The following is a 26832-nucleotide window of genomic DNA, read 5'->3' as shown; positions in this document are numbered from 1 at the left end:
TATAGGAGGAGGAATCGGGATCATTTCCAAGGCTTTCAGGGCAGTCATTCACAAGTGGCTCCAAGGGTGGGTTCGTGCACCAACAAAGGCCAGGTACACAATTGTCCAGCAAGGGCACAGTTCTGGAGGATGATGCGGTGGAGGATGAGGAGGAGGAAGACATGGAGGAGGAACCATGTTCACAGCAGGATGGCATCCAAACCAGCTCATGGTCATCACTGGTGCGTGGCTGGGGGGATACAAAGGACACAGATGATACACCTCCCACAGAGGACATCTTTTCGTTGCCTCTGGGCAGCCTGGCACACATGAGCGATTACATGCTGCAGTGTCTCCGCAACGACCGGCGTGCTTCGCACATTTTAACAGGTGCTGATTACTGGGTGGCCATGCTGCTGGATCCCCGTTACAAGGACAATGTACCGGAAGTGGAAGCACAAGGCGAAGGCAGAGGAAGAGGTCGCCAACGCAGCAGGGGCACCACCAGCACCTCAGAAGGCAGTGTTGGCATGGCCGAAATGTAGAAATCTTTGTCAGCACGCCACAACAAACAGCACCACCAGCTGATATGGAACGTTTTATCAGGACGCAGCATTTCAGCAACATGGTGGAGCAGTATGTGTGCACACGCCTACACGTACTGAATGACGGCTATGCCCCCTTAAACTTCTGGGTCTCCAAATTGGGAACATGGCCTGAGCTTGCCCTTTACGCCTTGGAGGTGCTGGCCTGCCCTGTGGCCAGTGTATTGTCTGAACGTCTATTTAGCACAGCAGGGGGCGTTATCACAGACAAGCGCAGCCGCCTGTCCAGAGTCAATGTGGAAAAGCTCACGTTCATTAAAATGAACCAGGCATGGATCCCAGAGGACTTGTCCATACCTTGTGCACAATAGACACCGGGCCGGCCTTACCCAGCCATTCTTTTTTTTCTGATCTTTCTAGGGTTGCCATCTCTTCCCTTTAAAAGCAAAAACATATTATTACACAGGTTCTCTGGCTGATTAAGGTGCTGCTAATTATACTCACCTGGTGCCTTATCGACATTAAATTAGCCCCAGAACCTGTGTAATTACTTTGTGTTCAGGTTTAAAGGGATGAGGTAGCAACCCTAGATCTTTCTCACTCTTTTGGGGTTTACCCTAATTTAAAAAATAAATCAATTAAAAACCAAAACCTGCTGTGTTGGCTACCTCCTCCTCCTCCACCGCCGCTTCCACCTACACCGCCACATCCACCTCAACCTCCTACTACATATGGACATTGTCCTCCTAGGTCAAAATGATTTTATTTTTTATTTTAATTTTTTATATGTTATTTTAAGTTATTTCCCTATCCACATTTATTTCCAGAGTACTTGCCATGCTCTTCCCGACATTTTGCTGCCATTTGCAGCCCTCCAGCCCTTTCCCTTAGTTTTTAAGAGACATTTTAGTAGTCAAAAGTCCAGGTCCCCATTGACTTCAATGTGGTTCGGGGTCGGGTCAAAGTTCGGGTCGGGTTCGGGTCCCGAACTTTGAAAAAAAAGTTTGGGTCCGAACCCGAACATCCAGGTGTCCGCTCAACTCTATTCACAAGGCATATTAAGTAACAGCAACTGTATTATATGGAACATAAGCAGCAGATCTTCTTATAGCACTACAAGTGATACAATAGCTACTTATCCGTTTGTAGGTTTCAGTAAAGGAAATAGGGATTCCATGGTGTAGGGTGTTCAGCAGGAAGGCCTCAAGGTTGTCCCCAGCAATGGCTCTGTGTTGCAGGAGGTACAAGAGCACCAAAGTAGTAGTTGTTATCTGGAGCGGTGTTGCAGCATAGGGAGCAATGACACCGGTATCTGTAGCGTGGCTGAGCTACGACTGACAATAATAGAACGCTGTCTTTGTACCAGGTGAATGCCTTTATAGGCAGGAGACAGGTACCAGACAGCTCTAACCCATTCACAGTGATTTTGAAAGAAGCGCTGTATAGTGCGGCGCACTTCCGCGTTCCACGGTGGAACGCACAGGGTGCCGCGCGATGACGTCATCAGGCGGTCGCCGTAATGCGCTCCAGGATGGAATGCATTACAGAAAGTAACAGGCGTGCGGAGCGCCTGTTACAGTAATAGAAGAGTTTTGTTGTCAGCAATGAATTCAGGTAGTGAGAGTCTCCTGCAGGTAAATATGTTTGGATGTCCCCACAGCAAGTAAAGTATTGATGGTAGCGTGGATCCGGTTTGGGATTGCTTAATTCTTAGGGGGTAGCAGTAACCAGTAGTTTGCTGGTAGTGTGGACCGAGGTTCACCAGGCTACGGCCGACAATAAAGGAACGTTGTGTTCTGGCACCACAGTGAAGGAGATATAGAGGTTTAGGAGATATTCTTTATACCTACAGGTACGCCTTATTATAGGCTTACCTGTAGGTAAAAGTGGTAGTAAAGAGTTTACTACCACTTTAAAGAAAATGTTATTAAATGTTCCTCTCTTTAACCCCTTATTAACAACTTAAGGACTGAGCCTCTTTCTGAGATTTGGGGCCGGATTTAGAAAGAGATACGATGGCGTATCTCCTGATACTCTGTCGTATCTCTGAGTTCCGCCGGTCGTATCTATGCGACTGATTCAGAGAATCATTTCCGCATAGATATCCCTAAGATCCGACAGGTGTAAGTGTCTTCGGCTGTCGTCGGATCTTAGGCTGCAATTCCAGGCTGGCCGGTAGGTGGCGCTTCCGTATTTTTACGCAAATGAGGATTTACGTCGATTCAGAAATGAACGACCGCCCGGCGCTTTTTTTTTTACGTCGTTTGCGTTCCGCTTTTTCCGGCGTATAGTTACCCCTGCTATATGAGGGGTAGCTAATGTTAAGTATGGCCATCATTCCCGCGCCGAGTTTTGAAATTTTACGTTGTTTGCGTAAGTCGTTCGCGAATACGGCTGGACGTAATTTACGTTCACGTCGAAACCAATGACGTCCTTGCGACGTCATTTAGAGCAATGCACACTGGGATATTTTACGGACGCGCATGCGCCGTTCAAACAAAATGGAAAAAAAAAATGGGGTCAAGACACATTTAAATAAAACACGCCCCCTACATCCCCATTTGAATTACGCGGCCTTACGCCGCAACACATACGTTACGCCGCCGTAACTAAGGGCGCAAGTTCTTTCTGAATAAAGAACTTGCGCCCAAAGTTAGAGCAGCGTAACGCGGAGATACGTTACGCTGGCCGGACAGATACGCTCAGGTATCTGAATCTGGCCCTTGGTGTTTAAATGAATAATAGAAAATTACCCCCAAAAATTATATATATATATATATATATATATATATATATATATATATATATATATATGTAGCACTGACCCCCGAAGGAGCTGCTGGTTTAATTTGGGCCTGCACTCTACTAATAAACCCCACTAACTTGGCTCAATCCCCTTGGCACAGCTGTGATGCAATGCAATACAATACAATGTAAGACAATACAAAATACCTGTATTATAACCCCAGGATCCACTGACTGCATTTGGAGTGAGAAAAACAGTACGCCACAACAACTGGATACTTAACCAGAGATATATTTTACTGTGAAATATGCAAATAAGTGATTACAGTAATTGTGCTGTCATCCCAACGTAAGATTTGAGTCGGATAGTTTCTTTCGGCAGGAATCAAACTTCTGCTCACATAGGCGATCGGCTGCAGATGCCCTTCATGCTCTTGATAGAGCACTCCTCCCAGTCCGTCATGGCTGGCATCCACATGCAACTCGTATGGTTTGGCAGGGTCTGCATAGGCCAAAACCGGAGCAGTGGTAAGGCTTCACTTCAATTGTCTGAAGGCTTCCTCACATCCTGGAGTCCACTGGTCCTGGATGGACTCTTTCTTCCTTCTGGGCCCTTCTTTTGGCTTCCTTGACTGATCTGGGCTTACACTAACTTCTTCCTGTTTCTTCAGGAGCTCAGTGAGTGGGTGGGCTATTTTAGCGAACCCCTCCACGAACCTTCTGTAGTACGAACAGAAACCTAAGAATGACCTGAGTTCAGTCACGTTGGTGGGCCTTGGCCAAGAAGTGACAGCTTCTAACTTCTTGGGATCGGTTGCCACTCCCTCTTCAGACACAATGTGTCCCAGGTAATTCACTGAGGGCTGGTAGAACTGGCATTTTTCCATAGAGAGCTTCAGACCTTCATCATGAAGTCTCTTCAGGACCTTCTCCAGGCGTTCTTCGTGCTCTTCCAACGTTCTTCCAAATACTATGATGTCATCCAGGTAAACTAGTACTTCAAGTAGGTTCATGTCACCCACTGTTTTTTCCATCAACCTCTGGAACGTTGCTGGGGCCCCAGACAGGCCTTGCGGCATTCGGTTGAACTCAAAGAATCCGACTGGGGTGATAAAAGCGGTCTTCTCTTTGTCTTCAGGGCACATGGGGATCTGATAATACCCACTCTTTAAGTCCAGCACACTGAACCACTTTGCTCCCGACAGGCTCTGCAGAGCATCCTCTATCCGAGGTGTGGTGTACTGGTCAGGAATGGTCCTCCGGTTCAGGGTCCTGTAATCGATACATAGGCGTAGGGACCCGTTCTTCTTCCTGACCACCACTATTGGGGAGGCATAAGGACTCCTGGACTCCCGGATAATGCCAGTCCTCTTGAGTTCAGCCAGTTGTTCCCTCAAATCTTCCAGATCTCCCAATGGGATTCGCCTAACCCTTTCACGAAACGGCTTGTCTTCCTCCAGTTGAATTCGGTGGGTGGCACTCTTTGCCAAACCCACATCAAATTCACTTTTTGAGAAAGCTGCCCTCCATCTCAGAAGTTGGGCTTTAGCTCTTTCTCTCCATGCAGGAGTAAGAGGCGTATTCTTTGGGCAGAATTCTTCTACAGGGATTTCTGCTGCTGGTCCTTCCGTCGAACCACATGCTGCGACTGGAGTTGCTGGGCTGACCTGTCCTAACAGTAGTCTGGCTGGCACCCTAACTGGCACAGCTGCTGTGTTGCGGACACTGACTGGAACTTTGCCGTGAGTCCTCTTCAATGCCCTGGTGGGCAATACTTCAGGGATAAGTTCTAACCCCTTTTTTTCTTCCTGGCTTGTATTTTCAAGGACAATGAAAGGACCTGTTTTTTTCCAGCTTAACTTGACGGAGGCTCTCAGGCAGACTACTTCACCTGGCTGGACTAACCTCTTTTCCCTATCCAGGAGCCAGATTTTTCCCACTCCCTCTTCAGGAGCCTCTTCCTCCTGTCTAAGGTCTCGGTATGTCTGGGCCAACATTGGATGTATTTTAGTGGGGAGGGTCCCCTTCTGCAGCACAAGCGGTGCAAGTAGCCTCCTCACCAAGTCAGTGTTCGTCCCAATGATGAGGGAATTTTTGTCAGCCCCTGGGGGACGAGGGCACACTATGGCCAAGGTGTCAAAAGTCTCAGCCTCTCCTGCTGTACTTGGGTCGAAGGTGAGTCTGACCGGCAGGTAACCATCATATGGGAAGTTCTGGGTGCCTAATCCCCATATCTCTAGTTCCTCCAATTTCTGTAATGGCAGGTGCTTGAGATGTCTGTCATAGAAATCCCTGTAGAGCAAGGTTACTTGGGCTCCAGTGTCCAGCAGGGCTTTCGTATAAATCTCCTCTACTTGGATGGGAACAATTGGGGAGGGTCCCACTAGCTTGGGGGGAAATCCACTGATTGCAGTACCTTTGACCTGCCTGGTGGCTTGCACCTTCGCCTTTGGTTTTGGGGGTCTCTCTCTTTTCCCTCCTGGCTTGTTGGTGACCTCAGTGGTCAGGGGTATATGAGTCGGTGTGGAGTTCGCTATTGCGACCGGGCGCCCAGTTGACTCCTTCACTGGGGCCCTCTGAAGTTTTTCCCCCAGTTGTTTGGATTTTGTTTCAGTTACTGGGCTTGGGCACACTCGCCTGAGATGTCCTACTCCTCCACATTTGAAGCAGACTCTCTGTGTTTGTTTCATAGGATGATTAATGGTAGGAGTCTCTGGAGCCTTGAGTGGCAGGACTTCTTCTGTCTGGGGTTTCACCAGACGAATCATCAACATGGTCATCATCTCCAGTATTTCTTTCTGGGTTTGGAACAGCTTCTCCAGTTCAGTCTGACCTACGGGTAGGTGGTGAATAGGTGAAAGCCATGATCCCTGTTCAGCGCTTGTTGCCAATACATTAAGTTCCTGAGTGTCTGAGGGGACACCTATCTGCTGTATTTTAGCACTTGTGGTGCTAGGAGGTTGAAGTTTCCCCTGTTTTTGGTCCCTCTCAATCTCCATTTTATCCGCTTCATTCACTTTCTCAATGAGGACCTCATCCGGAGTTGAGGGATCTTCCAAATACTGCTTCAGTTGTAGCTTGATATAGTCACTCCTCAATCCCGTAGTCACAGATCTCCTAAATTTCCTCTTAACTAGCTCGGCTCCAAAATGCTCTCCATTTCCTTCTTCCTTTGATGTGAACAGCAGGCGGTCCTTGAGCTCAATGGCCCGAAATAGGAAGTTCTGAGGAGTCTCTCTATTATCCTGTGTCATATTTATCAGTCGATGAAACAGCTCAGTGGCATCTTCCTCCTCATAATTAGTGTTGCTCGCGAATATTCGTATTGCGAATATTCGGCTCGAATATGGCATATTCGAGTATTCGCGATATATTTCGAATTTCGCGGTGAATATTCGCAATTCCGAATATTCGCATTTTTTCAATTTTATTTTTAAAACAGATCACATCCTATCGACGTCTAAAAGCATTGCTGGTATGATTAGAGACCCTGGGCCGAGTAGCTAAGCTGAGGCGATCCTTTTATGTTGCCGAATATAAAAAAAAAAAAAAATTGCGAATTTTCGCTAATGCGAATGCGAAAATGATTGCGAATTTTCGATAACTGTGGTAGGAGAACTCTGATTGTCTCTGATGCAAAAATGAATATTTGTATGTTTGATATTATTTTTTTTTGTAAGAAGGAAAAAATTGCGCATACCTTAAAAAAAGGGGAGAATACAGCAGCAACTCAAAAATGTTATACAACATAAATTAATACAAGACAGAAAATGGAGTCGCTCTACAAGAATAAAAAATATGTCTAGTGACAAGACATGTTGGCAAATTATAAAATAAGCAAGCGCAAATAACTTGTGAAATACACAGTAAAACAAATATATAAAGAAATATAGTCCCAATAATAGAAAAATAATCTTTCATAAAAATGTCTTTGATATGTGAAGTGAAAAAAAGTCCAAAGCATGCAGCATGAACGTGTTCAATCTTCAAGGTGTTTGATTGACAAACGGCTGTGACAGATGGATAGAGTAAAGAATCACCACCAATGCAAAACACTTTTTATTTTGTATTGTAAAATATCAAGAATATTCTGAGCCAATCAGAGTGCTCCTTCCGCATCGAATATGGCGTATTCTGCTCAACACTACTCATAATAGCTTTTCAGTATCCTCTTTAGCTGGTTCAAGGTCAATCCACTCTTCCTCTCCAACATGCCCCTAACACTTGAACCTGGGCTGATGGCATGGATTACAGCCTCTCTAATTTCCAATTCCAGATATCCTTTCTGTAGCCCCAACTCTATTTGGTGTAGGAGGCTGGTGTAGGACAGTTTGTCCTTCTGCCCTCTTTCTCCTATCTGGCCGTCAATGTGGAAATCCTTCCGGATGGTTACTTCCTGCAAGCGGCCCTGGGTGCGTTTCTTCAGTACCTTCCCAGTGTTGGGTGTTATCTGGCCATCTTTCTGGTCCTCCAAAACGACACGTAACCCATTAATGCGTTCAGCTATCATACTGGAGGTCTCCTGAAACCTCTCCTGTATGTTACAGTACTGTCGCTTCAGATCAGCCAGCTGTCGTTCTGCCAGTGATTTAACAGCAGCCTCTGCTTTCCTGTCTAAAGGTTCTAACTGCTTTTGACTGGGAGAGCGCCCTTCATGTTTGCTGGGGTGTGTCAGATGGAACTCTGTCTTTTCGGACAATTTTATACTGGCACCGTGGAAGTTTTCAGGGACATCCCGTTCCCACTCTATCAGTGCATAGGTGCAGTCGGTCCCAGGATCGGGTTTCACTGCGACCACGTAAGCCTTTCTGTCCGGGGACAATGCTTGTACCACCTCTTTAATTTGTTTCTTTCCCCAGTCGCTCCCTGGAAGTTCAATGACCACGCTCGCTTCTGAGCGTGTCCCTTCTGCTTCGCACCATTGGACTACTTTGATGGGGTCCATGATAGCGTGAAGGGGCGGGCTTGCTTGTAGAGTGACAGGAATCCCGGACGAGCCCCCACGTGTAGCACTGACCCCCGAAGGAGCTGCTGGTTTAATTTGGGCCTGCACTCTACTAATAAACCCCACTAACTTGGCTCAATCCCCTTGGCACAGCTGTGATGCAATGCAATACAATACAATGTAAGACAATACAAAATACCTGTATTATAACCCCAGGATCCACTGACTGCATTTGGAGTGAGAAAAACAGTACGCCACAACAACTGGATACTTAACCAGAGATATATTTTACTGTGAAATATGCAAATAAGTGATTACAGTAATTGTGCTGTCATCCCAACGTAAGACGACAGCACAATTGATTTAAACATAAGCTATTTGAAAACAGTATACATAAACATTTTATACCTGGGAGCTCCCCCTACTTTATTAGCTATGCGTGAGATCTCACTTAAAGTACTTGGTCTTGGATCTTCTTTTCTTCGCTAGCTAAAGTGATTTGCAATCCACAGTTTTGATGAGTCAAATTGAAGTGAAAATGCTCCTGGTGTAACTGCAACAACTATTTTAAAATCGCTTGAAATGTCAAATTAAATAGGCCTCAAGCTTTCTCAGTTTCAGTTCCTCTGCTCCTCTGTGGAACTATAAATCTCAGTGAGGCCTGTATATGAGTCTAACTGTGTGTAAACTTAGCAAACTGTGGGTCGTGACCCGCTCACCCACTGGATCGGAGCTCCGGGTAGTAACTTTTGTTCAGGGTCCTGTGACTGCAACTTGCTTCTCCGTCAGCTCTGTTTAGCTCCGCTGGATGGATCTGGTTCTCTGATGCTCGGATGAGTGTCTCTCGGTCTCTGCAATCCGGCCACTGTCCTCTAGCTCTCCGAGCTCAGCCTTTCGCTCCCCAGCAGCTCGGCATCCACCTCCAGAAGGCTTTTGTTTACACTCCTGTCTCCCCTCGTCTCCAAGGCAACCAAAATCCTCAACCCAAAACATCTCTCTGCATTACCAGTATTTGGGTCTCTCCTCGTCTCCAAGGCAACCAAAATACTAAACAAAACATCTCTCTGCATTACCAGTATTTGGTCACTAGATGGCTCCAAATACTTAAACATAGCAATGTCCATAGACGTTGTATTAAAGTATGCAAACACACATCAATATACAAGAATGTCAGCGCTACATATATATATATATAAAACTTCTTTCTAACACACTGGTGGTCTTTCTAACAAAATGGTGGTCGTTGAAATACTTTGTCACACAGTATTTGCGCACTTTTTTTTTGGAAAAAATACAGTTTTGTGAATTAAAAATAAGACAACAGTAAAGTATATTGTGGAATATGTTACGCCGAGTAAATTGATACCCAGCTTCAAAATTGCGCCCGCTCGTGGAATTGCGACAAACTTTTACCTTTAATAATCTCCATAGGTGACGTTTAAAAAATTCTACAGTGTGCATGTTTTGAGTTGCAGAAAAGGTCTAGGGCAATGCTTTTGCTCTACAGATCGCGACAATACCTCACATGTGTGGCTTGAACACTGTTTTCATATGCGGGTGCTGCCTACGTATGCGTTCGCTTCTGCATGTGAGCTTGTGGGACGGGACGTGTTTAAAAAAAAAAAAAAAAATCTTATTTTACCTTTTTTTTTTTTTTTTTTTTTTATACTGGTCTTAAAAGAAAAAAATGCACTTTTATTCCTATTACAAGGAATGTAAACATTCCTTGTAATATTTTTTTTTTAAATTAAATGGCATTTGAAAAAAAAGTGTCTTTACCCGCTTCAGCTCCGAAAGATTTGGCTGCTCAATGACCGGGCCATTTTTTGCAATACGGCACTGCGTCGCTTTAACTGCCAATTGCGTGGTTGTGCGATGTTGTACCCAATATTTTTCCCCACAAATAGAGCTTTTTTTTGGTGGTATTTGATCACCTTTGTGGTTTTTATTTTTTGCGCTATAAACAAGAATAGAGCGACAATTTTTTTTTTTTTTTTTAAAACACAATGGCCCGGATTCACAAAGCACTTGCGCCGACGTATCTCAAGATACGTCGCGTAAGTGCAAATGTGCGCCGTCGTATCTGTGCGCCGGACCCACAAACTAAGATACGCCCAAAAACAGGCTTCAACCCGCCGATGTAACTTGCACGCTGGCTTAGCGTGGGCGCACATTTAGGCTGGACGCATGTGGCGCTACCATTGTTTAGCCATTCAAATATGCAAATGAGGGAAATACGGCGATTCACGAACATACGTGCGCCCAATGCAGGCTACACGATGTGCGCGTAAGTTGTACGTCCGGCGTAAAGTTAAGCACCATAAAGCAGGTGTAGGGCGTAGGTTACGTTCACGCCGTAGGCAGTGATCCGGCGTAGTTTAGGCAGTTGTTCCGAGGTGGTTTTGAGCATGCGCAGAGGGATGCGTCCACGTCCCGGCGCAAGTGCAGTTCGTGATACTTATCTGTCTGGCGCTCGGCCCATCATTTGCATGGGGTCACACCTCATTTGCATGGCTCACACCCACTTCCACCTACGCCGACTTACGCCTTCGAAACCCAGCGCAGTTTTGGGAGCACTGGCTTTGTGAATTCCATGCTTGCCTCTCTGCGCTGCGTCGGCGTAGCGTATATTATTTGCGATACGGCGGCGTAATGTGCGCCCGCTCTCTGTGAATCTGGGCCAATATCTTAAACTTTTTTTTTTTAAAACACATTTTTTCCTCAGTTTAAGCCAATATGTATTCTTCTACATATTTTTGGTTAAAAAAAATCGCAATAAGCGTATGTTGATTGGTTTGCGCAAAAGTTATAGCATCTACAAACTACGGGAAAGATTTATGGCATTTATATGGCTTTTTGTTTTACTAGTAATGGCGGTGATCTGAAATTGTTTGTGGTATTGCAAAGTTGCGGCGGACAGGTCGGACACTTTGACACATTTTTGGGACCATTGACATTTACAGAGCGATCTGTGCTATAAATATGCACTGATTACTATGTAAATGTCACTGGCAGGGAAGGGGTTAACTGTGTGCCCTATTGTGTGTTCTAACTGTGGGGGGAGAGATGGCAATTTGTTGTTTCTACATGTTTCTACATGGTAGAAGCACATGCTCTGTCATCTCTCCTCTTTACCCATGCTGCTGTTCGTGCACGAGATGGAAATCGTGCACGCCGACCACTCGCGCGTGACCTCTGGTGGCTCTCCTGGGCGAAGCCGTATATGTACCTCTCCCGCCGCCAATTAAAAGTGATCTAGCGATGAATTCGTTGCAGAGACCACTTTTATCTGAAAGCGGACCACCCGCTGAAGAAGAGGATACCGGGGTTATGGTAGCTAGATGCTGCCATAATAACGATATTCCTCTTCAAAGTACCAATGTATAACGACTCAAATCAGCCTTAAAGGGGTTGTAAAGGAAAAATTGTGTTTCCCTAAATAGCTTCCTTTACCTTAGTGCAGTCCTCCTTCACGCATTTTACCGCGATTTTGAATTCGCAGCAGTGTGAACCTAGGCTTAACCACTTAAGACCCGGACCATTATGCAGGTTAAGGACCTTCCCCCTTTTTGCAATTTGGCACTGCGTTGCTTTAACTGACAATTGCGGGGTCGTGCGACGTGGCTCCCAAACAAAATTGGTGTCCTTTTTTCCCCACAAACAGAGCTTTCTTTTGGTGGTATTTGATCACCTCTGTGGTTTTTATTTTTTGCGCTATAAAGTAAAAATAGAGTGACAATTTTGAAAAAAATTCAATATTTTTTACTTTTTGCTATAATAAATATCCCCAAAAAAGATATACATCTTTTTTTCCCTCAGTTTAGGCGGCGAGCTCCCGACCACGGCTGGGCTCTTAAATAGGACGTATATATACGTCCATGTGCCCAGCCGTGCCATTCTGCCAACGTATATATCTGCGTTAGGCGGTCCTTAAGTGGTTAATCACCTCAATACGGGGCACTTTGACCCCCCTTCCTGCCCATGCCATTTTTCAGCTTTCAGTGCTGTTGCACTTTGAATGAAAATTTCGCGATCATGCAACACTGTACCCAAATTGGTTTTCAATAATTTTATTCACACAAATAGAGCTTTCTTTTGGTATTATTTAATCACTGCTCTTTTTTTTTTTTTACAAAAAAGAAAAAAATATTTGGAAACAAATCGTTTTTCCTAGATTCTGTGAGTAAGTTTTGTAAATAAGTAATTTTTCTCCATCATTGATATGCACTGATAGGTGGCACTGATGAGCACTATTAGGCAGCACTGGTGGGATGGCATTGATGGGCAGCACTGATGAATAGTGTTGCTCACGAATATTCGTATTGCGAATATTCGGCTCGAATATGGCATATTCGAGTATTCGCGATATATTTCGAATTTCGCGGTGAATATTCGCTATTCCGAATATTCGCATTTTTTCAATTTTATTTTTAAAACAGATTACATCCTATCGACGTCTAAAAGCATTGCTGGTATGATTAGAGACCCTGGGCCGAGTAGCTAAGCTGAGGCGATCCTTTTATGTTGCCGAATATAAAAAAAAAAAATTGCGAAATTTCGCTAATGCGAATGCGAAAATGATTGCGAATTTTCGATAACTGTGGTAGGAGAACTCTGATTGTCTCTGATGCAAAAGGGGGGGGGCTTTGTGTATGTTTCTGTTATGAATATTTGTATGTTTGATATTATTTTTTTTGTAAGAAGGAAAAAATTGCGCATACCTTAAAAAAAGGGGAGAATACAGCAGCAACTCAAAAATGTTATACAACATAAATTAATACAAGACAGAAAATGGTGTCGCTCTACAAGAATAAAAAATATGTCTAGTGAAAAGACATGTGGGCAAATTATAAAATAAGCAAGCGCAAATAACTTGTGAAATACACAGTGAAACAAATATATAAAGAAATATAGTCCCAATAATAGAAAAATAATCTTTCATAAAAATGTCTTTGATATGTGAAGTGAAAAAAAGTCCAAAGCATGCAGCATGAACGTGTTCAATCTTCAAGGTGTTTGATTGACAAACGGCTGTGACAGATGGATAGAGTAAAGAATCACCACCAATGCAAAACACTTTTTATTTTCTATTGTAAAATATCACGAATATTCTGAGCCATTCAGAGTGCTCCTTCCGCATTTGCCGAATATTCGCAATTATTTTGTATTGTAAAATATCACAAATATTCTGAGCCAATCAGAGTGCTCCTTCCGCATTTGTCGAAATTTCGCAATTATTTTGTATTGTAAAATATCACGAATATTCTGAGCCAATCAGAGTGCTCCTTCCGAAATTTCGCCATCAATATCGCATTCGCATTTTGCGAAATTTCGATACAATATCACAAATATTCTGAGCCAATCAGAGTGCAAAATATCACGAATATTCTGAGCCAATCAGAGTGCTCCTTCCGCTGTTGTCGAAAATTCGCAATTATTTTCGCATTCGCAATAGCGAAAATTCGCAATCATTTCATTTCGATAAAATATCACGAATATTCGAATTTAGCGAATATATCTCGAATATTCGACTATATATTCGAGATATATCGCAAAATCGAATATGGCGTATTCTGCTCAACACTACTGATGAACAGGCACTGATGGGCATTAAAGGCAGCACTGACTGGCACCAGTAATGGGCATTGATTTGTGTCACTGATGGGCACTGATTGGGGCACCCATTGGCACTGATTGGTGGCACTGCTGGGGCTTTGCCCTGATTACTTGCCCTGTTCTCCCCTGCAAAGAGATGCTGCTGATCGGCTCTCTTTGCCACACACTCTGTAAGTGTGAGGAGAGACGATTTACGACACTTCCCCATTTACATGTGACCAGCTGTGATTAGACACAAAAACAATTGGGAAGCGCAGATCCAGGAGGTGGCAATGAATCAATTGGAGATGGAATCCATGTGAAATTTAAAACAGTTTATTGCTGATAAAACATGTAACTAATACACAGTACAAATGGGAAAAATCGTCAGAATGGTCAAACCCACTGTGATAGTGCCAGCAATGGAGCCAAAGGTGGTGGAGAAATGACTGTCCCGCTTCCGTGAGGGCTGCAGACCAAAAATGGGAAGCCTGAAAACACGTTCCAACAGCTTGGAGTGGTGACCATAACAAAAGCCAGGCTACATCAGAGATCCAGATCCAGATCCAGATCCAAAGGCTGTATTCAGATCCAAGAAGCATGATCACTGTATGACCAGAGTGAAAAATGCCAGAGCCGCTGCAGTGGTGGGTGAGACCAGAGATGGCAGCGGGTACGAGGCTGAGCTGCAAGGTGTCCGGTCTCCACAGGACTCCTCCCGTGCCATGTCACATGCTCCGAAGGCAGGCAGACATCGGCAAAACCTGATGGGTCAAATGGATCAGAGAAGGGAATGTGATGAGTATCACAGCAGGTGCTGAAGCTGGAGCCATATACGATTACATGTTTCGGGGTTTAACCCCTAACACGCTCAAGCTCCAGCATAGAACAGGGATTTTATAGTCACGAGGCAGGACAACCAATCGATCCAATACCTGGGTATCGTAAAGAATATCATGGAAAAAACATTTAAAAACAAATGAACAAATAAATATTAATGTTAATTCATTATCATATAAGGGATTAAAAACACTTTATCAAATGAATAGTAACAATATAAAAAATAATTATATATAGAAATCAATATACACATATACAGCCCTCAAAATTTACACTCTCCTGCTCGCAAAATGCGAGTACATTTTGAGGGCAGGCGAGTGTGGGCTGCCTGGGAGCAGGGGGGGGCGAGCAAGGAGAGGAGAGTCCCTGCTGCCGCTGCTGTTGCCGCCATCTTTGCCGCCGTCTGGTCCCCCCACACTATTGTAGACAACCTTTGCTGGGTAGAAGAGGAGCCGCCGCGTTGTTCAAACCGCGGGGAACATGACAGCTTTCAATTCAATAGCTGCGTTCCCCGCTGTGCTCGTCATATACAGCCCCTCCCCCCTTGTCCGGGAAACTTTGATAGACAAATCACCCATCCCATCCATTGGATTGGTGATCTGTCTATCAAAGTTTCCCGGACAAGGGGGAGGGGCTTATGACGCGCACGGTGTCGGCGGGGAACGCAGCTTTTGAATTGAAAGCTGTCATGTTCCCCGCGGTTTGAACAACGCGGCGGCTCCTCTCCTACCCAGCAAAGGTTGGCTATAATAGTGGTGTGGGGGTCGCTAGCTGCTGCTGCTGCAATAGTGTGGAGTGGGGACGACTCTGGCTGCTGCAATAGTGGTGTGGGGGGACTCTGGCTGCTGCTGCTGCAATAGTGTGGAGTGGGGACGACTCTGGCTGCTGCAATAGTGGTGTGGGGGGGCTCTGGCTGCTGCTGCTGCAATAGTGTGGAGGGGGGGACCCTGGCTGCTGCAATAGTCGTGTGGGGGGACTCTGGCTGCTGCTATAGTGTGGGGGGGGGACTCTGGCTTCTGCTGCTGCAATAGTGTGGGGGGGGCGACCCTGGCTGCTGCTGCAATAGTGTGGGGGGGACGGGACGACTCTGGCTGCTGCTGCAATAGTGTGGGGGACGACTCTGGCTGCAATAGTGTGGGGGGGACTCTGGCTGCAATAGTGTGGGGGGGGGACTCTGGCTGCAATAGTGTGGGGGGGGACTCTGGCTTCAATAGTGTGGGGGGGGACTCTGGCTTCAATAGTGTGGGGGGGGACTCTGGCTTCAATAGTGTGGGAAGGGGACTCTGGCTGCAATAGTGTGAGGGGGGACTCTGGCTGCAATAGTGTGGGGGGGACTCTGGCTGCAATAGTGTGGGGGGGGCTCTGGCTGCAATAGTGTGGGGGGGGGGTGACTCTGGCTGCAAAGTGGGGGACATTTTGCTGCCCTGGGGACACATGCTGCATTGGTAGACATGGGCAGGCTGCATTTTTGGGCACGGATAAAGTTGTTGTTAATATTTATTTTTATAGGTTAATTCTGCATAAAACATTTAAGTGTCATTTCATGAGATTTATGAGGGTGTGTCTAGGGGCCGGATTAGGGGGCGGGGCATGCTTAAGGGTTGGGCGGGGCAACTGGTGGCAAGTATGCCTTGAGTCCTGGCTAATAGCTCAGGACTTGAAATTTTGAGCCCTGCACATATACATATACATACACACATATACAAATCCATTCAGCACTGAAAAAAGTGATTGGACACATATACTCATAAACCACCAGAAATGTTTTAACCACTTGCTTACTGGGCACATATACCCCCTTCCTGCCCAGGCGAAATTTCAGCTTTCGGCACTGTCATGCTTTGAATGACAATTGCGCGGTCGTGCGACGTGGCTCCCAAACAAAATTTACGTCCTTTTTCCCCCACAAATAGAGCTTTCTTTTGGTGGTATTTGATCACCTCTGCCGTTCTTATTTTTTGCGCTATAAACAAAAAATAGAGCGACAATTTTGAAAAAAAACACAACATTTTTTAGTTTTTGCTATAATAAATATCCCATTTAAAAAAAAAACTATTTTTTTTTCAGTTTAGTCCGATACGTATTCTTCTACATATTTTTGGTATAAAAAAAATCGCAATAAGCGTATAGTGATTGGTTTGCGCAAACGTTATAACGCCTACAAAATAGGGGATAGAATTATTACTTTTTTTTATATTTTTTATTTTTTTAGTAACGGCAGCGATCTGCGATTTTTGTCACGGCTGCGATATTACGGTGGACACATTGGACACTTTTGACACATTTTTGGGACTATTCACATACACACAGCGAACAGTGCTATAAAAATGCAATGGTTACTGTATAAATGTGACTGACAGGGAAGGGGTTAACACTAGGGGGCATCAAGGGGTTAAATATGTACCCTGGGAGTGATTCTTACTGTAGGGGAGGGGGACTGACTAGGGGAGGTGACCGATGGTTGTCCCTATGTACAAGGCACACAACATTGGTCTCCTCTCCCTGACAGGACGTGGAGCTCTGTGACTGCCGATCGAGGGTGCCTGGCGGAAATCTCGGCCACCAGGCACGCGCATTGGCACCTGTGTGGCGCCCTAGTGGCGTGCGGCCGGAGGACGTATATAGCCGGCCTCCTGGCAGATCAGAGCCACCTTGCGGCCGTAAATAGTAAGCCGCAGGGTGGGAAATGGTTAAAAAATAAATAAAGAATATGATAAAATCCTCAAAAACAGAAAACAACGCAAACAGGGGACAAGCAGGTTCATAATAACTTGTATGGTCCCGGGGCCACCCCTCTCTCTCTCTGCTATCCTTTCAAAGGTGGTGAGAAAGGCTTCTACGTCATCGCTGGGCGTTAATTTTTGTAAGAAATGGGTAGCTCTCTGTTAGAATATTATTTCAAATTCATAATTTGGCAATTCATAATTTATGGCAAGCTTGCAAAACATATTTTGATTTATGATTAATCATAGTAATTAGGTATGAATGAATGACCTTGATCAATTGATATGACATAATTCTTCTAATCAAAAACTGAGCATTTCTGGTTAGCCAATTTGAGAATGACATATAAGGAATCTTGGTGTAGGGTGACAAGAATAGATTCAGAATAGATCTGTATTTACGTAGTGATATCAATAATATACTAGTTCACATCTATTGTTAAGCTAGTTTAGTAAAATCGCATTTATACTAGTATGTATTGGTATATAGTTACTTAATGAAGTTATAGCTTTATAGCTGATAATATATGTTTTATGACATTGCATCATCTGCACACCACTCAGTATATTCTAAGTATAGAGTGTCACATGTGTGCCTGTCAATCAAACTCCATACGACACTCGTATGTGCTAAAACCTTTCCTTGGTATAACATATTGCTGAACTTAGCAGATATTAAGGTTTGCCATACAAGGGTCTAAGTCTGGACCGTATGAGGTCACGATGTTAATTTGTAACATATATATATATGCTTTGCTAAGAAGGCTGGACACTCACATTTGCACCACACACTTACACTAATGCCGCATACACACCATCACTTTATGTGATGAAAAAAAACGACATTTTCTGTGAAGTAAAAAACGACGTTTTTGAAACTTCAATTTTCAAAGACGAAGTTGCCTACACACCATCGTTTTTCTCACAATGTTCTAGCAAAGCGAGGTTACGTTCCACCACGTTTTTCCATTGAAGCTCGCTTCATAAGTAGCTTCTGGGCATGCGCGGATGAAAAAACGTCGTTTTAAGCGACGTTTTTGCTACACACGGTCAATTTCTGTGAAGTAAAAGTTGACGTTTTGAAAAACGACACATAAAATTGAAGCATGCTTCAATTTTTTTTGGTCGTTTTTTAGAAGACATAAAACGACGTTTTCCCCCACACACGGTCAATTAAAGTGACGTTTTTAAAAACGTCATTTTTTTTCATCACATAAAACGACCGTGTGTACGCGGCATCAGACACACTCATTCACACCCTTTTTGAAAGACAACACTGACATACTGACATATTGACAAGGAGAACAGCTGAAGCCAGAAGTCTAAGAACGTAATTTCCTGCTTCTTCCTGCTTCACTTTGGAAAATCTCAGAAGACAACATGGCCTGAGGCAGCACACATGCTTTAATAAGCTTGCTACAGCACTATCAATCCAATTCCAGATATTTTCATCTACGCTAAACTGAACTTTATACTATTTTTCATTGTGTTTGTGATGCCACCTGTGTGACAATAAACTCACACGTTATTTTCAAATCAACCTGACTATGAATGATCTTCATTCAGAAACGCCCTTGAGCTACAAGAATATTACTTATTAATACTACATTCTTACACTGGCGAGCCAAAAAAAGTACTGTCTTATCTCTATTTTTACGGAAATCTCGACCCTTGATGAGGGGGGGGGAGAGATTGGCGCAGTTTTTGCGAATATTCAAGTCTCGATAAAAAAGACGGTTCAGAACCTATCAAGCAAGAGGCGTTTGTGTTGCGTCAGATGTGGACAACAGTCCAGTAACAGACGGTTGAAGACGAGAAATTCTTCTAATAACGGTGAGTAAAAATTATGAATTTTATAGATGAAATAGCTAGAGATAGTAAGCTAGAATTTAAAGATGTGTCTTTTTATCCAAATGACAGTCACTTGTGGTTGTATATGTACCAAGAATGCTTAAATTCCAATGTCCAGATAGACAAATCCAGGTTTACTGTGAATAAATTACGTAAGAAAATAAGTAATGTATTGAAATTGGTAAGAATATTTAATAAGATGATTATTAATATTTTACCTGCCAAAAATGTGTGTACACGAAACCAGACAGAGACTAATAATGTACAGAACACAGGAATACATAAAAATGTGTCCCAGGATGCTCTCAGTTGTCCTAACTGTGAGATTTTGTGTAATTACATAGAGAATCTTGAGGAACAAATAGAGAAATCTAAAAAAATTATTTTGCCAGAGTTGCAAAATGACAGTAGACAGATTGCTGTAATAAATACAGATGACAAAAAGATTGAAACCAAGTCAAAGCTACAATTTTACAGTTCGGAAATAGAGAATGTTGATGCTACTGATGAAATGGAAATGAAACATAAAAACTTATTATGTAGAACTGCAAAACTAAAATTGCAAATACATAACCAGCTGATGAAGGTTCTAAAAGACTTTCCTATTTATGACGTTGAGGCTACTGTATTTTCCAATTGGGATTTATTTGAAATGTTTGCAGATCGTTTTAATCTTTCAAACGATCAACGTAATTACATTTTTCAGTTGTGGATTCCTGTTAATTTTGCTAAACGAATCGATTCACTTGTTAGTGATGATGAAGGTCAAAATGACGCCACAGATAGATTGCGACTATTATTGCTATGTATGACCGGTGAACAAAAACCGACCATAGAAATGCTAGACCTATTACAGACTACTGCAGAAGAAGATCCATTTTAGTTTAAAACAAGATTTTGCAAGGTTTATGAAATGATATTTGGAGTAGATGATGAAACTGACCCAGGATTAAAAATGGCTTTCTTTAAAAAAATTTAAATACCTTGACCCAACTTCAGTGGCCATAGCACAGGAACGTCAAAATTTAAATGCTATAGTAAGCTTCATTGACAAAATTAGGAGACAATTGAATCAAAGCAGTCTCGCACATATAGGTTTCTATTATTCAATGTGACAAAAATAGTCAGGCTACAGACGTGTCAGAAACGACAGGCCTTAGCAGGAATGACAAGGACAGGTGCAGTCAAGTGAAGCAAGGAGACGACCCCATGATGTGTTTTTACTGTCATGGATTTGGCCATATGAAAAAACATTGCTTTAAGTTTAAGAGTGACTTACAAATAAGAACTAAAGATATGGAGTATGAAAAATCAGCTTTTGTGCAACCTGTTTTTTCATGTCAAGATAACATTTTGACTGAATTGCCTTATGACACTGAAGTCAAACAGATCAGTAATTTGACTGTTCACAGTAGTTCAGACAATATGGCAAAAGGAGCTGTCACGAAAAGAGAAGGTTTATTGCCATTGCCAAAAATAGAAACACACCCGGATTAAATTTCTCTGCCATTACAATATGTAGCACCAATTATTTTGGATGAGAATGGGAGGCCATATTTAAAATGTTTGATAAATGGTAAACATATTAATTGTCTCATAGACAGCGGATCTGAGATTACCCTTATCAAAGAAAACATACCTGTGAAACCCAATTCCCCTATGTGTAATATAGTGGGTTTTAATAATATAGGTAATTCCACTGCTAGACAGGTATCCAATGTAACATTTGAAGTACCTGGATTAGTGAAAACTAATATTTGGGTCTGTCACGAAGCAGAGAATATACTTGGCATTGATGTAATCAATAAACAAAAGTGGGTGATTGATTTGGCTAATAAAAGTATTTGGAAAGATCCATCTAGGCCCAAATCAGTGCTGATTGATCCCTCTGTATACAGTAATGTTGGTTCCATTACCAATATGTCTACAGAACAAAAGTGGCCTGATGTTGATGGTAATTGTGCTTTAAAGGAAGTGGTACAATGTTTTCCAAGTTTGTGGTCAAAGTTCAAAAATGACTTTGGAACTTTGAAAAGTGCCGAATTAAATATTGAAGGAAAGGATCCAGAACCTCTTGATCAGAGTGAGTTACCACCAGAATCAATTGGTCCACTTTCTGACATTATTCAAGAATTTGTACAACTAGGAATTGTAAAGAAAGCTAAATCAGTGGTAAATAACTGTATTTGGCCTATCAAAAATATTGATAATTCATATTCTTTATCAGTTGACGTAAGAATATTGGATAAACACATCTCAAATAGCCCAGTTCTTCCTGATAAATCTAACATAAAATTACATTTGAATGTTGAGAACAAAGTGTTTTCTGTACTAGAAATCGCTGGTAGCCATTTTCCATTCCTTTAACTAAAAGTTGTCAATACAAACTTGCATTCACATTCAGAAAAGAGACTTATACGTTCACTCGATTAATACCTGATCTAGGTATTGGTGATGGTATAGTTCATGAAACTATAGCAACAATACTTTCTAAATTTTCTAGGCCAGATTGCAATTGTCAGCACGTGGATACGATTTTGCTGAGTACTCAGAATATCGATGAACATATGGCTCTTTTGTCTGAATTGTTTATGATGTTACAAGCTGTAGGTTTAAAATTAAACACGACAAAAGTTCAGCTGATGAAAAGTCAAGTGAAATTCCTTCACATGCCAATTAGTCAAGGAAAGAGACAATTGTTGCAAGAAACAGTTAGAGATATTACTGTTATCCCAACTCCAACAACTTACAAGGCATTGCATACATTTTTGCATAAAATAAATCATTGCAAAGAGTTTGTACACTGTTTCGCAGAAAAAGTTAATCCATTATATAATCTTTTAAGGAATAAAGGTAATATAGTTGACCAGTGGGGTCCAAATGAGGAAAATGCTTTTGAAGTGTTGAAAAAAGATTTGCAGAATGCTCCAGCATTAAGTACAATAGAGGTCTGTTCTGAAACATTGTTTGTTTTGAAAACTCATGTATCTGAGAATGCCATCTCAGTAACATTGTTTCAGTTACAAGAAGGTAAGGAGAAAATAATTGCCTATTTCTCCAGAGTTTTATAATTTTTGGAAAAAACTTTTGAGCCAGGTGTGAAGCAACTTCTAAGTGTTTACTATGCAATTAAAGTTACAGAGAGCATAGTGAAATCAAACAAAATCATTGTACGGACACCTGACTGTTCATTAAAAGGTATTTTTGATGAAGGTAGTTTTAGAGAAATTAGGAAAAAATATCCTTTTTGGTTCAGAGCTTTATTACAAATACACATTCAGATAGATGGAAATGAAAGACATCTACAGGAATTTACACCAGCACATGTTTATACAGCTGTAGATGAGAAGTCTTTATCTCAGGTTTCTAGCGTAAGAGCTGAGAAATGCATTCAAGTACTTGCAGAACACTCTAACACTAGGATAAGAACTCCAACACAGAATACAGTTACGCATATTTCTAATCGTTTAGAGGTGAGAACAAAGGCATAGTCCATTGTCATCTCTGGGGTGATATGAAATCTAACTTTGTTCGTTAGAAATAGAATTTGTATCATGACCAAAAAATGAAATATTGCGTCCTGACATATCTAAACTTCACAGTACATATATTTTATAATTTAGGTTATTTTTAGACAGGATAAGGACAGTACATAGAAGTACATAGTCACACAGAAGTTCTCTTTGAAGGGAAATATAAGATAGTATTTCACATATAGTTTTAGCAAGTTCACAAAGTTATTGTCTCATAATGTTTTAATATTTGTTGAAAAAATAGGAAAATGTACAAGAATTAATATAAATATTTTATTCCTGAGTAATGATACTGCCTCTCTTTTACAGATATGGCATCTAAAAATCAAACAAATATGGAGGATAACAAGCTCCTATAAAGAGCAAAGAGAATATCAAGAAATTTGAAGTTAAAAGAAGAGATCCTTTTTGGAAGAATATTTGACAAAATATTTATATTTCATATTTATGAACTATTTTATCTTATTAATCAAGGTTTTTCTAACCTAACGGAACTTGAAGAAATTTTAAAGACATTTCATGAAGAAACATTAATCGGAAGGAACTTTATCTATCTACTATAGATAAACAATTTAGGACTGAAACATTTGTATACATATACATTTTTTGATCATCCAATTATTCTGATATTAATGTTCACATTAAGTTAGGATTATTATTTTTATTTATTTTTTATTTATTCACATATTGAATGTTAGCACAATCATTCTAGTTAATAGAACATTTTGTGTTCATAACTTAAGAAACATATCAGTAATAGAACAATGGAAAGTTATGAAGGTTTTAGAGTATAAAGTATATTTCCAAAGAGCTAAAATATTATTTGAGCACATATATGGAAATATATTATTGAATTATTTACTTAGTTTAATAATAATAATTTTCATTATTATTATTATTAATATTAATAATTATTGATATTAGTCATTATGTTATACATTTTTAAAATCCTATACCATTATTTTAAGATTTTGAATAGATAGATCTAAGAGGAGTTAAAAGTAAAAAGAGAAAAGCATTTAGGAAAATGATAATTTCTAGTTGCTTCAGTTCTGAGGAATATTGTGTCCAATCGTTTGATACAAGGGGGAGAAAATGAGATACAAATGGTTATGTATGTATGTATGTATTTAATGATTTAGTATGATTAATCATAATTCAGGGGGGATTGTTAGAATATTATTTCAAATTCATAATTCGGCAATTCATAATAAGCTTGCAAAACATATTTTGATTTATGATTAATCATAGTAATTAGGTATGAATGAATGACCTTGATCAATTGATATGACATAATTCTTCTATTCAAAAACTGAGCATTTCTGGTTAGCCAATTTGAGAATGACATATAAGGAATCTTGGTGTAGGGTGACAAGAATAGATTCAGAATAGATCTGTATTTACGTAGTGATATCAATAATATACTAGTTCATATCTATTGTTAAGCTAGTTTAGTAAAATTGTATTTATACTAGTATGTATTGGTATATAGTTACTTAATGAAGTTATAGCTTTATAGCTGATAATATATGTTTTATGACATTGCATCATCTGCACACCACTCAGTATATTCTAAGTATAGAGTGTCACATGTGTGCCTGTCAATCAAACTCCATACGACACTCGTATGTGCTAAAACCTTTCCTTGGTATAACATATTGCTGAACATAAGCAGATATTAATGTTTGCCATACTAGGGTCTAAGTCTGGACCGTATGAGGTCACGATGTTCATTTGTAACATATATATATATGCTTTGCTAAGAAGGCTGGGCACTCACATTTGCACCACACACTTACACTAAGACACCCTCTTTGAAAGACAACACTGACATACTGACATATTGACAAGGAGAACAGCTGAAGCCAGAAGTCTAAGAACGTCATTTACTGCTTCTTCCTGCTTCACTTTGGAAAATCTCAGAAGACAACATGGCCTGAGGCAGCACACATGCTTTAATAAGCTTGCTACAGCACTATCGATCCAATTCCAGATATTTTCATCTACGCTAAACTGAACTTTATACTATTTTTCATTGTGTTTGTGATGCCACCTGTGTGACAATAAACTCACATGTTATTTTCAAATCAACCTGACTATGAATGATCTTCATTCAGAAACGCCCTTGAGCTACAAGAATATTAGTTATTAATACTACATTCTTACACTCTCACAGATACTGGGTTTCTAACGGCAACGACCGCTTGCTCTTCTCCCTGAGACAGCCACTGTACTGCCTCCTGCAAGGCAGCCACCTGTGCTTGACTGGACTCCTGATGAGCTGTAAACTGGGCGGCAAGCAGCCGTGTGTTTTCCTGCTGTGCAGCTATAGCCTGTGCCAGGGCCTGCTGCTGCTGATCCTTCGCTTCCTCATGGCGACGGTTTGCCTTTGCTGAAGCTTGCTTTGTGCCAAAGCCTTGATGACCTCCTCCATGCCTTTGCCTGCTGCTTGCAATGTCTGGGCTGACTTCACCCAAGACATGCAATAAGCACACTGTCTCTTTAAATGTCAGTTTTTAGTTTTAAACGTTTTTTGCGCCTGCAAATGCACTTTGCCTGCATTCTCCACCAGTTGTGAACTTTGGGGGTTGTTTAGCTCTGCGGGATTAAGTGCGTAAACCATACCTCCCAATGTTTTAAAAATCCACTGCGGGACAGTTGTTGAGCGGGGGGGTGGCCGAATTGAAGTTGTTGAGTGGGGGGCGCATTAAGATTGTTGAGCAAGGGGGGGCGCGCATTAAGGTTGTTGAGCGGGGGGGGCGCATTAAGGTTGTTGAGCGGGGGGCACGCATTAAGGTTGTTGAGCGGGGGGGGCGCATTAAGGTTGTTGAGCGGTTGTTAATTCTCCTCCTTTGCATTGAAGTTGTTGACGGGGGAGTGACACTGACCTGCTGCTTAATCTGTCCAGTCCATGCTGCAGTGACCGAGGGCGACGCTGAGACTGTAACTCCCCGGGGAGAGAGGTGGCCAGAGTGCAGATGCCGCTGTCATCATCCCCATGGCTCCACGATGCGAGAGAGGCCTTGCCTGTAACTGCATTAGGCCGCCTGGTGGCGGACCGCGGGAGCCGGAGAAGTGGAAAAGGTGGGTGGAGCCAGGGTAACACTGACACGGCCTCGCTCTGGGAGTCTCTGTGTGTGAGTGTGTGACGTCACTGGTTGTTAGACGCCAAGCGGGGCGGCCCTAGCAACCAATGATCAGTTAGGGTGGCTGCAACTGGTATGTGTCAGGGAACCGCACAGCCCAAATGTGGAACACTGCCGCACCTCGCGGGAGAAGTTAGGATATCTGATGACCAGACGTCACTCGCTTGTTCTGGCACTGGGCTGCGGGAATTTAGCTATGATCGCGGGACTGCTTCAAACTGCGGGAAATTCACGCAGAATCTGGGACGGTTGGGAGGTATGCGTAAACCGTTAATGTTGAACAAAAGGGTTTTTTATTTGTGACCAAACCAAAAAAAACAACGCTTTCTTCAGCACACAGGGAAAAACATTAAAGCAAAAGTCCGCTTGTCTCCAGCATAAACAAAAAAAGTCTGTTTTTCTTCAGCACAGCAATAAATCAAAAACAAAGGCACATACGGTTTTAGGCAGAACTTCCAGTCCTTGCTGACCCTTTACCAGCTTCTCAGCAGTACACAGCTTCTGCAGACAGGTGCACTCCCATAATCCTCCACACCCTCTATTAGCACTTCCTGTCTTTTAAGCTGGTTTCCTGGAAGTTCTCAACCCCCTGTGTGCTTGACTGACAGTGGTCATGAGAGGAGGCTCTTTCCCTCCCAAACGTCACTTTAGAGCCTCCGAAACTCCGGGCCCAAAACGACACTAACAAGGACAGAAAGGACTGTAGGCCAGTCTTCTCTGGATCAACTTTTATTGCCTGGAATTTTTCACCCCCTCTGGGTGACCTCCTGAACCCTACACCATTGCCTTAAAGGGACCACACTCCAAATATTGGCGCAACATAGCGTCCGTCCAGGACCCAACCCTGGCGTCCTGTACAACATGTATATAGGAGTATAAAGAATACTTGTCATGGCAATGTCTTATGACAATGTCTTATGCGCAAACTAA

At 42.2% G+C, this 26832-nt stretch overlaps 1 protein-coding gene and 1 long non-coding RNA gene across 2 annotated transcripts in view; both read left to right on the top strand.

The window, feature by feature from the left end:
• Positions 1-26832, top strand: part of MSANTD3 (Myb/SANT DNA binding domain containing 3) — a 1065404-nt gene that overhangs the window by 1018293 nt on the left and 20279 nt on the right. The gene's annotated exons all lie outside the window — the stretch shown is intronic.
• LOC120940521 lies at positions 18602-24847 on the top strand. The gene is made up of 2 exons (XR_005749440.1): positions 18602-19205; positions 23066-24847. It is a non-coding gene; the product is annotated as an uncharacterized LOC120940521 (long non-coding RNA).

Source organism: Rana temporaria, chromosome 5 (assembly GCF_905171775.1).
Source record: "Rana temporaria chromosome 5, aRanTem1.1, whole genome shotgun sequence".
Lineage (NCBI taxonomy): Eukaryota > Metazoa > Chordata > Amphibia > Anura > Ranidae > Rana > Rana temporaria.
The sequence above is the reverse complement of the archived record's forward strand: the minus strand, read 5'-3'. Positions and strand labels throughout refer to the sequence as shown.